This window comes from Ictidomys tridecemlineatus, chromosome 8 (assembly GCF_052094955.1).
Source record: "Ictidomys tridecemlineatus isolate mIctTri1 chromosome 8, mIctTri1.hap1, whole genome shotgun sequence".
NCBI lineage: Eukaryota > Metazoa > Chordata > Mammalia > Rodentia > Sciuridae > Ictidomys > Ictidomys tridecemlineatus.
Genome location: NC_135484.1, coordinates 69,992,011 through 70,003,021, shown reverse-complemented (window position 1 = coordinate 70,003,021; position 11,011 = coordinate 69,992,011).

The following is an 11,011-nucleotide window of genomic DNA, read 5'->3' as shown; positions in this document are numbered from 1 at the left end:
AAATGAAGAAGGTGAATAGAGAAAGATTTTTGTCTCTCTCACAGTGGTCTCTTTTGTTTCTGAATCATATTGCCTAAGAGAGTCTGGGATTGGAGACTCTATCTTAGAGTTTAACAAGCCTTTTTAATATTATGAATACACTTTCAATAGTATAGAGTTTGGAAAGGTGGTAAAAGGAGAAAACCTGATCTCAATAGAAGAAGAGACTGAAAGAAGACTTTTTAAAATATAAATTGTAAAAATTGGAGAAACCATTTAATGCATAAATTAGATAAATTTTCCTGTCCATAATTTCCATGGTGCCTACTCTGAAGCTTGAATGAGCCAGTCCAGGGCAGGAGGTGATCAAGGGGAAGAAAAAGGACCCAGGATCTGGTACTCTGGAACACACAGAACAATAGTATGTATGGATCTGGGCATCTGCTTGACAGCTGAATGACCTCAACTGAGTATTTAATGTCTTAAGCCACTGCCTGTATCTGTGAAATGGAGAAGTAATAGTTCTTACCTCACAAGGTGTTTTTGAAGATGAATTAATACAATACTTGAAATGCCTGTAGTGCATTGCCTAGTAAGCTCTCAACAAGTGGTAAATGTTATTACCACTGCATTTACTAATGTTCTGCTCACAGTAAAGAAGGGACCTTCCAAAAATCCAATTCTTGTTATTCTCTTGGCTTAAAGTTTGAAATAAATTGTAAATATTTACTCCCCAGAATCTCGCTGGGATCCCAGGTTTAAACATAGTATCTGGGTGGCTGTGGATGCATGAAAGGGCAGACAAGAGGAACTTGTGAGCGACTGAAAATTTGATTTTCTGAACTAAAGTTTTTTTTTTTTTTTTTTTTTTTTTTTTTTTTAAAGAGAGAGTGAGAGAGAGGGGGACAGAGAGAGAGAATTTTAACATTTATTTTTTTTTCTTAGTTCTCGGCGGACACAACATCTTTGTTGGTATGTGGTGCTGCTGAGGATCGAACCAGGCCGCACGCATACTAGGCGAGCGTGCTACCGCTTGAGCCACATCCCCAGCCCGCTAAAGTTCTTATAAACTGTTTGCTTATGACAGCTCACAACTTTGGGCTATTTGTTAGATAATTACCTGTCTTTGGCAAGGAGGCCTTTCACTTCTTCCTGACAGCGTGCATCTTTTCTCCAGCTTGCCTTAGCTTTCTACATAGGGAAGGCAGCATTGTAGAGCTGCTTTATTGAAAAAATAAGGGCCTTCTGATGAAGACTAGGTCTTGCTTGAATCAGGATCTGATGCTTCCTAGGTAGCTAGGTTGCTATCTTTAGCAAGTCACACTGTCTTTTGGAATATCAATTTTCCAAATCTAAAATGAGAATATTAACTTCTACTAGACCAGGTTGTTTGAGGATAAAATATTATAATAAATATAAAGAGTATGGTATGGAGTAAATGCTCAACAAATTCTCTCTATTCTTCTCCATCAAGTAACAACAACAACAAAAACAACAAAAAACAACAAACCCTACAAATAAAGGCCAAGAAAATTCTCAGGGATTGATGTCATTTTATGGGTTGTCTATACAAGTAGCTTAGGAGGGATAACATCTCAGTGGCAGGTAATTGCTGTTTTCCCTCAAAAATTCATAATACTTACTGGGCTTATGGGTAAATACCTTTTCTGATAACAAGACTGGTTCTAAGGATGAAGGGTGCTTAAATCTCAATGAAAAAATAATGGTAAATTGGGTTTGGGAATCTCTTGCTTTATTATGATTGAACTGGAAAAAGAATCAGATTATTTTATTAAATGCTACCTTTAGAAGGATGAAAAAAATATAAATCCTAAAAGCAATTTAGTTCTCACAATGTTGACCATTTTCTTGGTTCTTTTTAGTTCACGTCATAGTGACAGTGAAAAAATTTTGCAGGATCAACACTGTTACTCGATTTGCAGTTGACAGTTTGGATGTTTTTAAGGGTATCTCCCACTTTGAAGGAATTCTTGACCTACTTCAGAATTAGTTTTTCCAGTAAATTCAACCTTTAGTGATTATCTGAGCCACAAATCTTTCTTCAGATGACTTCTCAGAGATAAAATGCATCTGAGCTAGATACACACACACACACACACACACACAGAGAGAGAGAGAGAGAGAGAGAGAGAGAGAGAGAGAGAGAGAGAGAGTAGTTATCAGTATTTTTCTTTTTAGAATTATATCAATTAAAAAAATAAAAATATACTGATTTTTTAAGATTAGGTGGCCTTTGGTTTGTGCTTTATTTTGGTTTGTATTTTTAAGGAGACATGCTATATCATTCTTCAAGTAGTTTGTCATTTTCATTTTTTCAAATTATATTTTTCTATTTGAATACCAAGATATGATAACCTGTGATTAGAAATAAATTAAATGCTTTATTTTATGCATGCATGCATGTTTATATGGCATTATGTCTCCAAATTTGACATTCTTCTTAAGGGCTTTGCTCATTATAGATTCTTCTTGAGAGCTTTAAGTTTAATATATTTGTAAGTAACAATCTACCAAAGGGAGATCTGGGCTCAGAACTTGTAAAACTTGAGTTTCTATGGTGAGATAACAGGCAACCCCATTCTAGGATAACTTTTAGAAGCGAAGGCTCTTCTGGAGGAAATTACGGAAGGATCTGCAGTGGTTTGCCAGGGTTCACATAGGCATTCTGAAAAGAAGTGACTATTACTGAGAGCTTATCATGTGTCTGGGACTGTATTCCATGTTGCATATATTTTAATTCAATTAAAATATTCTACAATTTTAGAATTTTAGACACAATTTTATATATTAAAAGTTAACAAAATGGGATAATTCTCCCAAGGTCAAAAACTTAAGTGATGAAGCTGGGATAGCAATCCTGATCTGTGTGATTTCACAGCTCACATTCTTTCCATATCAACTGTGAAATATTAAAAAGCTGCTTTTGCTGGGAATAGAGGTACATGCCTATAATTATAGCAACTGTGAATCTGAGGCATGAGTGTCATAATTTGAGACCAGCCTTGGCAACTTAGTGAGACCTTCAGAAAGACCCTATGTCAAAATTAAAACTAAAAAGGAGTGGAGAGCTGGAAATGTAGCTTAGTGATAAAGCACTTCTTGATTCAATCCTCAGTAGAAGAAGGAGGAGGAGGAGGAGGAGGAGGAGGAGGAGGAGGAGGAGGAGGAGGAGGACGACAACACAGTAGTAGCTACTTTATACTATTCTTGCTGTTGTTGAAATATATAGAACTTGCACTACTATTAACATAGGTTATATGTATATATTCACCAATTTGTTCTTTCAATAAATATTTTTTGAGTGCTCACTATATATTTCAGAAACGATTTCACAATCTGGGATTGAGTATACAATACAAACAAAAAAAAACTGATCATGCTACTTATATTTTTCTATTGATACCATCATTTTGGCAAATATTTAGTTTCTTCCTCCAATATGCACATTTTCTCTCTTTGGACCCACAACTTTTAAGTGGCATACAGCTACCTGAAAAAAACAAAACAAAACAAAACAAAACTATGAGTCCCAGTTTGCCTTGCAATTGAGTGTAGCTGAGAGAGTAAGTCTGGTGGGGCAGCTTTCAGAAAATTTCTTTTAAAGAGTACTGTTTAGTCCCATTCCTACCCTTCTTCCCTCCTGCTTCTTGCTGCTTGGAATATGGGTATATTGATGAGGACTCTGTTATGGTTTAGATACTAGGTGTCCCCCAAAGCTTATGTGTAAATCAATCCAGAGAGTTTAGAGATGAAATGATTGGGTTATGAGAGTATTAACCTAATCAGTGCATTAATCCCCTGATAGGGATTAACTGGGTGGTAGCTGTATAGCTAGAGGAGGTGGATCCCTGGGGGTGTGCTGTGTCTTTGTGGTACATAATTTGTCCCAGGTAAATAGGACTCTCTTTTTCTGATTACCTGTTCATGTCTCCAGCTGCTTTTTTTCTACTACACTCTTCTGCCATGTTGTTCTGCCTTATCTCCAGGCCCCAAGGTATGGAGTCAGCCATCTATGGACTAATACCTCTGAAACTTTGAGCCCCCAAATAAAATTTTCCTTCTCTAATTATCATTGTCAGGTCTTTTGGTCAATGAAAAATCTGACTAAAACAAACTTCATCCTGGGAAAGGAGGACAAGGGACACACCCAGGGATGGTAGAACAGAGTTGGAAATAGCCTGGCTTGCAGATAGGGGAGCTTCCATGCCAGCTCTAGATTGCCTACATCTGGATTGTTTAGAAAAAGTGAAATCAAATTATGTCTTAATGTGGATAGCTGTTTCTAGCAGCTGAACCTCATTCATATTCAAGCATTATATTTGAATTTGCAGTGGATTTTATTGTTTTTCTTTATTAGAATGCCTTTATATTTTCTCCCTTTCTCTAGTCCTACCCCATTCTCACCCCAAACCCTATGCTTATGCATGAATTTTCTCAGAAAACACTGTTTGAGTTCCTGGATTCAGTTGTGCCTAAAAGTACCCTCTAAATTTTTTAGTTATGGTAACTGCATATTTCCTTTTCCTTTTTTGCTCAAACCAATTTCAATTTGCTAGAGAGGTTTTACTGAAGAGTATATGTATATTTATTTATTAATGCATGGATTCACTATGTTATAAACATGCTGTGTGTTGATAAATATAAATATGAAAAATATAAATATGTTACAAACATTGATCAAATATAGACTAATATGTAAACATGCTGTATAGAGATTTACCCTTAGTCTTTCCACTTGGCAATAGAATAATCTAAGGTGCAAAGAAGCTGAACAATTAGCATTAAGCCTCAGTAAAACTCCTGACTCCTAAAGTTCCAGTCAATTGCAAATTACACCTATTTCCTCGATGTCATCTATTATATGTCTAAATTTGCAGTAGTATCATACAAGTCACATTTTCATTTTTATTAGTAATACTAGTATAGTTATTCTTGAGAGGAAAAAAATGAAAAATATATGTGAAGATAAAAAGAATTCTGAATAATTTTTTCTTTCTTTTTTTTTAAATTTATTGAACAGTATAAAAGTAGAAAGATGAAATGTGATGAAGTTTAGTTTTTTTCCCAATACAAAACTGATTCCTTAAAAATCCTTCCTAATATGTTATCCAGTCTGGGTTTAAAAGTCCCAAATGCTGAAGCTTTTATCAATTCCCCTGGAAGATTATATCTCACATAGTACAGTGGAGCATACCAAAGAGTTCCTGAATCCTAAAGTTATTATTGCTCATTTATTGCTGTCATTTGTGAGATTTTGCCACCCAAACAATCCTCCTCCTTTCTTCATGAATGCCTCACTGACTTTTGGTTCTTGGTCTTGTCTGTGAACATATTATTAGTTGCTTATCTGTATATATCAAGTGCATTGTCTCTTGGTAAATTCATTTGTTGAATTCTGAAAGCTTTCGAAAAAATTATGAAATATTTGATGTAATTATTTCACATCTTGGAGATAGAAACAGCTTGGTTTTTTTTTTGTATAACTATAAATCTGACAAAGAGGGAAAAATCCAATAAATATAATGGCCATTTATATAATATATTTAATGTTTCTTAAAATGTGCTTTAGGTAGACCTAAATTACTTTCTGTTCTTAATGTTCTGTTTAAATAAAACAATTTTTATTTTCTTCTTGGCAAGTTAAAAACAATTAATAATCATTTGCTGAAAATGTCCCATAAGACCCATTTCACTTCAAATAAAACCCAAACTCCTTTTCATGAACCACTTGGGTTATCGCCCTAGCCTGGCCAGCTTCTCCAGTATCACCCCTTTCATGGAGGTTTGTCGCCTAATAGTTCTGGCTATACTAAGATTCAATATATCAATATATGACTGTTTTCCTCTGCTTCTACTTTCAGTCTCTCAACTACCTCCTATTCTAAGTTCTTTTATTTTCTTTTTACAGCCTCATTTCTCACTTATCTCCGTTAGTTATTATGAATACTGTTTTCTGTTTCTTCCACTAGATTGTAAACTACTTGGCATGGAAGCAGGGATCACATCCTGATTTCTATGTACTTTTTTTTTTTTTATAAATAACACTACTATATTTCTTACATATTATACATTGTTCACCTCATGTGCTCTAATATTTGGCAAATTAATACAAATACAAGTCAATGCATGCTCTTGGAGTAAATGAAAATAAATGTTTTGAAAAAAATTGATGCCATACATAATGAAATTCTATTATAACAGTTGGTTATTTTATAGATTCCAAAAATCATAGAATATTATTGTTGAAAAGAAGCTAGGACATTAGCTAGATCAATACCTTATTTTCTAGATGAGGAAGCTGAGATCCAAAGAGAATAAATAACTTGTCAAAGTTTTATTGCTAATGGCAGATCTAACAGTAAGCTCTGATCTTTCTTTTGTGTAAGCTTGCTGCATATGCATGTCCCACTATACTTGTTTTTGAATCCCTCAATATTTGTTAATGCATTCTCCCTACATTCAAAGAGCTGTTATGGAATTAAAAGAAGCATTGGTTTTCTACTGTACCTCCATCCCCTCTCCCCGGATTTTCCTTCTTGTATTTTGCTCTCATAAGAAAACATAACAACACAGAGATCTTTTTCCTGTATTTATACTAAGTGCTATTTGTTGATAATGTGTATTTTTTTCTCATAATAGGGACCTGGTTGTATTTTTGAAATTGACTTTGGTGTTGAAAGAGCTCTGGGTTATAAAATGCTACCCCTAGACCTCTCTCTCTATGCCTTTTACCCACACCTGCCTTACCCTGCTGTAGCTCCATTCATCTAACGGAAGAAGGAAATGAACCAAAAAAAAAAAAAAAAAAAAAAAAGGTCCAGTAAAGCTTTGTGCATCCCTGAATCCCTGAATGAAATGTAGCATTGTAGGTAAGCAAATAAAAGAAGTAGGAATGCTACAGGGTGTATAATGTCTAGAAACTGCTTATAAGGGCTATGTAACATTTAGTGTTGTAGACCACTTATGACACCATTTAGTGTTTAAAAGCACTTTCAGCCTGGGAGAGTAACTAGTAAAAATAAATAAGGTGATTAAATTTATTCTGTGAGGTGAATAAAGGATAAGGCTAAGGGTGAATTGGAGAGTGTTGAAAGGTTGTATTCTTCAAGACACAGTACCCTATCCCATTTGAACATTTAAAAATCCCATGAAACTGTATAAAATATTAAGATGTCTAGAGACGTTTAATGGCTTTTAAGGTAACTTTTAATAAGGTACATTCTAGTTTTATTTGATTACTTGTTAGGAAAACCACTCTTACTGAACCACCAGGACATAGACTAATAAAATAAAACACAAAGCTTCTTGGCGGATGTAGCAATATTGCAAGGCTTGATGAGAACGAAGAGAGTCTAAATTAAGCAATAACAATTGGGAAGCAGGACATTTCCTGGGGATTAATGACAGGCTGGGTGGAGTTGATGGACCATGGCTATTCTGTGGGCCATTAACCTCAGTTGATCATTAATTCCCAAGAAATACCTGATGGTGAGGTCATTAGTATAATTATCACCTTAAAGGGGGAGAATCATGGTAGACTCCAGAGTGATGAAGTTAAAAGGATGGTGATTATTTCATATGAAGTGAGTGCTTCATAGACCAAAGAGCTATAAGGTTTACTGAGTCATTTCTCGGTTTGTAAATGGGAAGAAGCAGAAATTGTTGCTTTTATCAGAGGATTGAATAGGGAGGTGGGATAAGGAGGAATGTTAGAAATACACATGGTAAGGATATAACTCTTTGTTCAAATATCTTTTGTGCAGTGAATATAGAGATATGAGAATATTCCTGATGATGTGAGATTTCACACAATGGCAGTGTTGGGTAGGGTGGGGCTTGATGGACATACTACCTCATTTACATTGGTCTTCTTTGACTCCAAGTAAATAAGTGGAAGTGATAAAGAGGGCTGGGAGGAAGGTGAAGAGCTTAGTCTATAGGGAGTGGTGTGATTTTAGGTACTTACATTCCATTGGTTTCAGTTCCTCCATCTATGAATACAGAGTGGGTAGGTCTAGATATCTCTAAAGACCAGTCCTGCACTGAAGGTCAACTGATGCATGCTTAAGGAGTCAAAGGTCTTCCTGGGATGAAGTCTACTGAGCTTTGAAATAGTTTTCTTTCCAAGTGAATTACCTTAGAGCTTCTCCTACAAGAATAAGCATCATAACATGGGCAGGAGTGAAATTTCCTAATTCAAATTATTGATGGTATTTATTTATTTCTGAGATTGACTCATTCTATGTTTCAGGCTCCTAGCAAAACAAAAATTATTTAAATGGCAATTCCCTACTGTTTTAATTGAAAATTGACTTTTAAAAAGAATCCTATAGGCAGCTGATTCCCTGATCTCCTGTTGTGAGATCCAGTGGTGCCAGAGGGTGGTTTTGCTGCTGGTAATATTTCAAAGCCAAAGACTTTTATACATAAATGGAATTTGAATTGGGAGATTAAAGCTCAGACACAGGGGGTAAAATAAGGCTACAGAGTTTGCCATCCTGACTCACCTTGACCTTAAAATTCCTCTTCTCATTTCTACTCTCTCATTTACTAGAACTTCCTGACATGTCCATTAATTCAATTATCTATTATTAAGTACTTTCTATGTACTAGGAACTATTATATATGTTGATAAACTAAAGGTAAATAAGACATAGCTCCAGGTCTCTAAGGAATCACAAATTCATAAACATTGATATGATTAAAATACAAGAAGAAAGACAATGGTGACTGTTATAAAATAAGTAGGTGCACAAAAAGGAAAGTTACCCATCCTGTCCAAAGAGTAGTGGATGTCAGGCAATGTATGATAGAAATTTTTTGATCTGAATCTTCAAGGATGAATGAAATTGTATTGTGAATAAGGTAAGAGATGGCTTTGTTTACAATTCAAAAGAATTGAGCACATGCAGAAGTGCGAAGTGATTCAGTATGACCAGAAAAAAGGGAAAGTGAATGAAGATGGGACTTAAGGGACCAGAAGTTTCTGGTTATGAAAGGCTTTTAGCATATAATGATAATGAGTTTGGACTTTGTCCTTTAAGGTGGGGGAGTGATTAAAGTATTATATATTTAATACATAATGAGTTAGGAATTCATAATTATGTCAGGATGACTATAAAATGCAATCTAGCTAACTAAGAAGGAACTAAAGCATTTTAAGCAGGAATGTACTAATTTTAGACTTCCCTTTTTAAAAGATAACTCTGGAAGCTGAGTGAATAGATGGAAAGAATATGGCAGATTAAAAGTGTAGAAGAAGAGGTTAGACTGCCCTGAACAGTGATGAGCACAGAGATGAAAGGAAGTTATGAGAAATATTTAACAGGTTGAAAATAAAAGATGAAATCATTGCTTAAATACCTATGGGTCCAGATGATGGAGCTAATGAGATCCAATCCTGGTATAACTCACAGAACAATAGCATCGGATGACATGGACAGGAGAGGAGAAGGAGTAGTTGGAAGTTGAAGTTGGAGAGGTCAAGGAGAAAAGACAACACATTTTGTTCTGGTCATGTTGTTTCTCAGATTCAAGTGACTAAGAAATATTCATGTGGAGAAATTTAGTAGGAAGTTGGAAGTATCTAGCCTAAAGTTATAGTTATGGTTTAAATATAAGTTGTCCTTCAAGAGCTAATATGTGAGACAATACAAGAATTTTCAGAAGTGAAATTGTAAGATTATGAGAAGCATAACTGAATTAGTGGATTAATCCAATGATATGGATTAACTGCGTGGTAAATGTAGGAAGGTAGTGTGTGACTGGAAGAAGTAGGTCACTGGAGGCATGCTTTTGGGTTTTATATTTTGTTCTTGGTGAGCAGAGCTGTCTTTGTTTCCTGATTGCCATGTCCTGAGCTGATTTCCTCCACCATGCCATTCTGCCATGATGTTTTGCCTTACTTTGTACCTAGAGCTCTGGAGTTGACCTACTATAGACTGAACCTCTGAAACCATAAGGCAATAAATAAACTTTTCTTCCTCTACATTATTCTTGTGAGGTCTTTTGGTCAAGGCATTTAAAAAGCTAAGTAAAACAGACAGTGTACTTAAAACAATACGGTAGATGATATCTATAGGAGAGAACATATGAAATGAGAAAGAGAGTTAAGAACAGAAACCTTGGGAAAACTAATGTTTAGAAAAAATAATTCCCCAAAGAAACTGGAAAAGAGAGCCCAGAAAAGGTATAATAGGAAGGCCGCAACAGAGAGGTTGGAAGAGCAAGTGTTTGGATAGCAAGGTAGCAGTGTTTAAGTTATATGAAATATGAAAGGTGTTTTTGTAACATAATTCAGTTTCACAGCAAGAAGGTGAATACAGAATAGCAGTGGGTCAAGCAAGTTGCATATTCTGTGTTTCTGGTTAATAATAGAATTAAAATTTGAACCCAATGTCTCTGACTCCAAAGTTTCTGCCCAATTCATTCTGGCTGCCTATATAATGCAGAGGATTCTGTGTGGGCTGGGAATCATCCTCAGGACCTAGTGAAGCCACTGAGTGATAAAATAAAGTTTAGTACATTTCCAGACCTGAATCTTCCATCCTCTGCTTAAATGTCTTTGCTATACTTAACATTGAAATTTCCCTTTGCCTGTACCTGTACTTGTTGGCTTAGACTTTCCCTATAGACCTCTTCCTGGATGAATCAAGATTGAGCCCACCTTGACTTTGAACATTGCACATCTGCCACTAGCATCTGCCTGAGGATCAGCTATGTCCCTTTGTCTCACTTTATGAATGCATTCAATACGTGTTTTTGAGCATTTACCTGATACCTTCTACATTATAGATAATAAAGCAGTCCTTGACCTCCAAGAAACTATAATCTCATGTTCCCATTTGAGAATAACTTCTTGCTCTTCTTTTATGTCATATGAGAAACTTTTGATATGACATTTACTTTATAATTAGGAAATTAGTTAGAAACTGGAAAAACTAGGCAGAAAAATAACATTATTTGAAACATCCTTATATTTTCAGTTGCAAATATAAAAGAACAATACCAG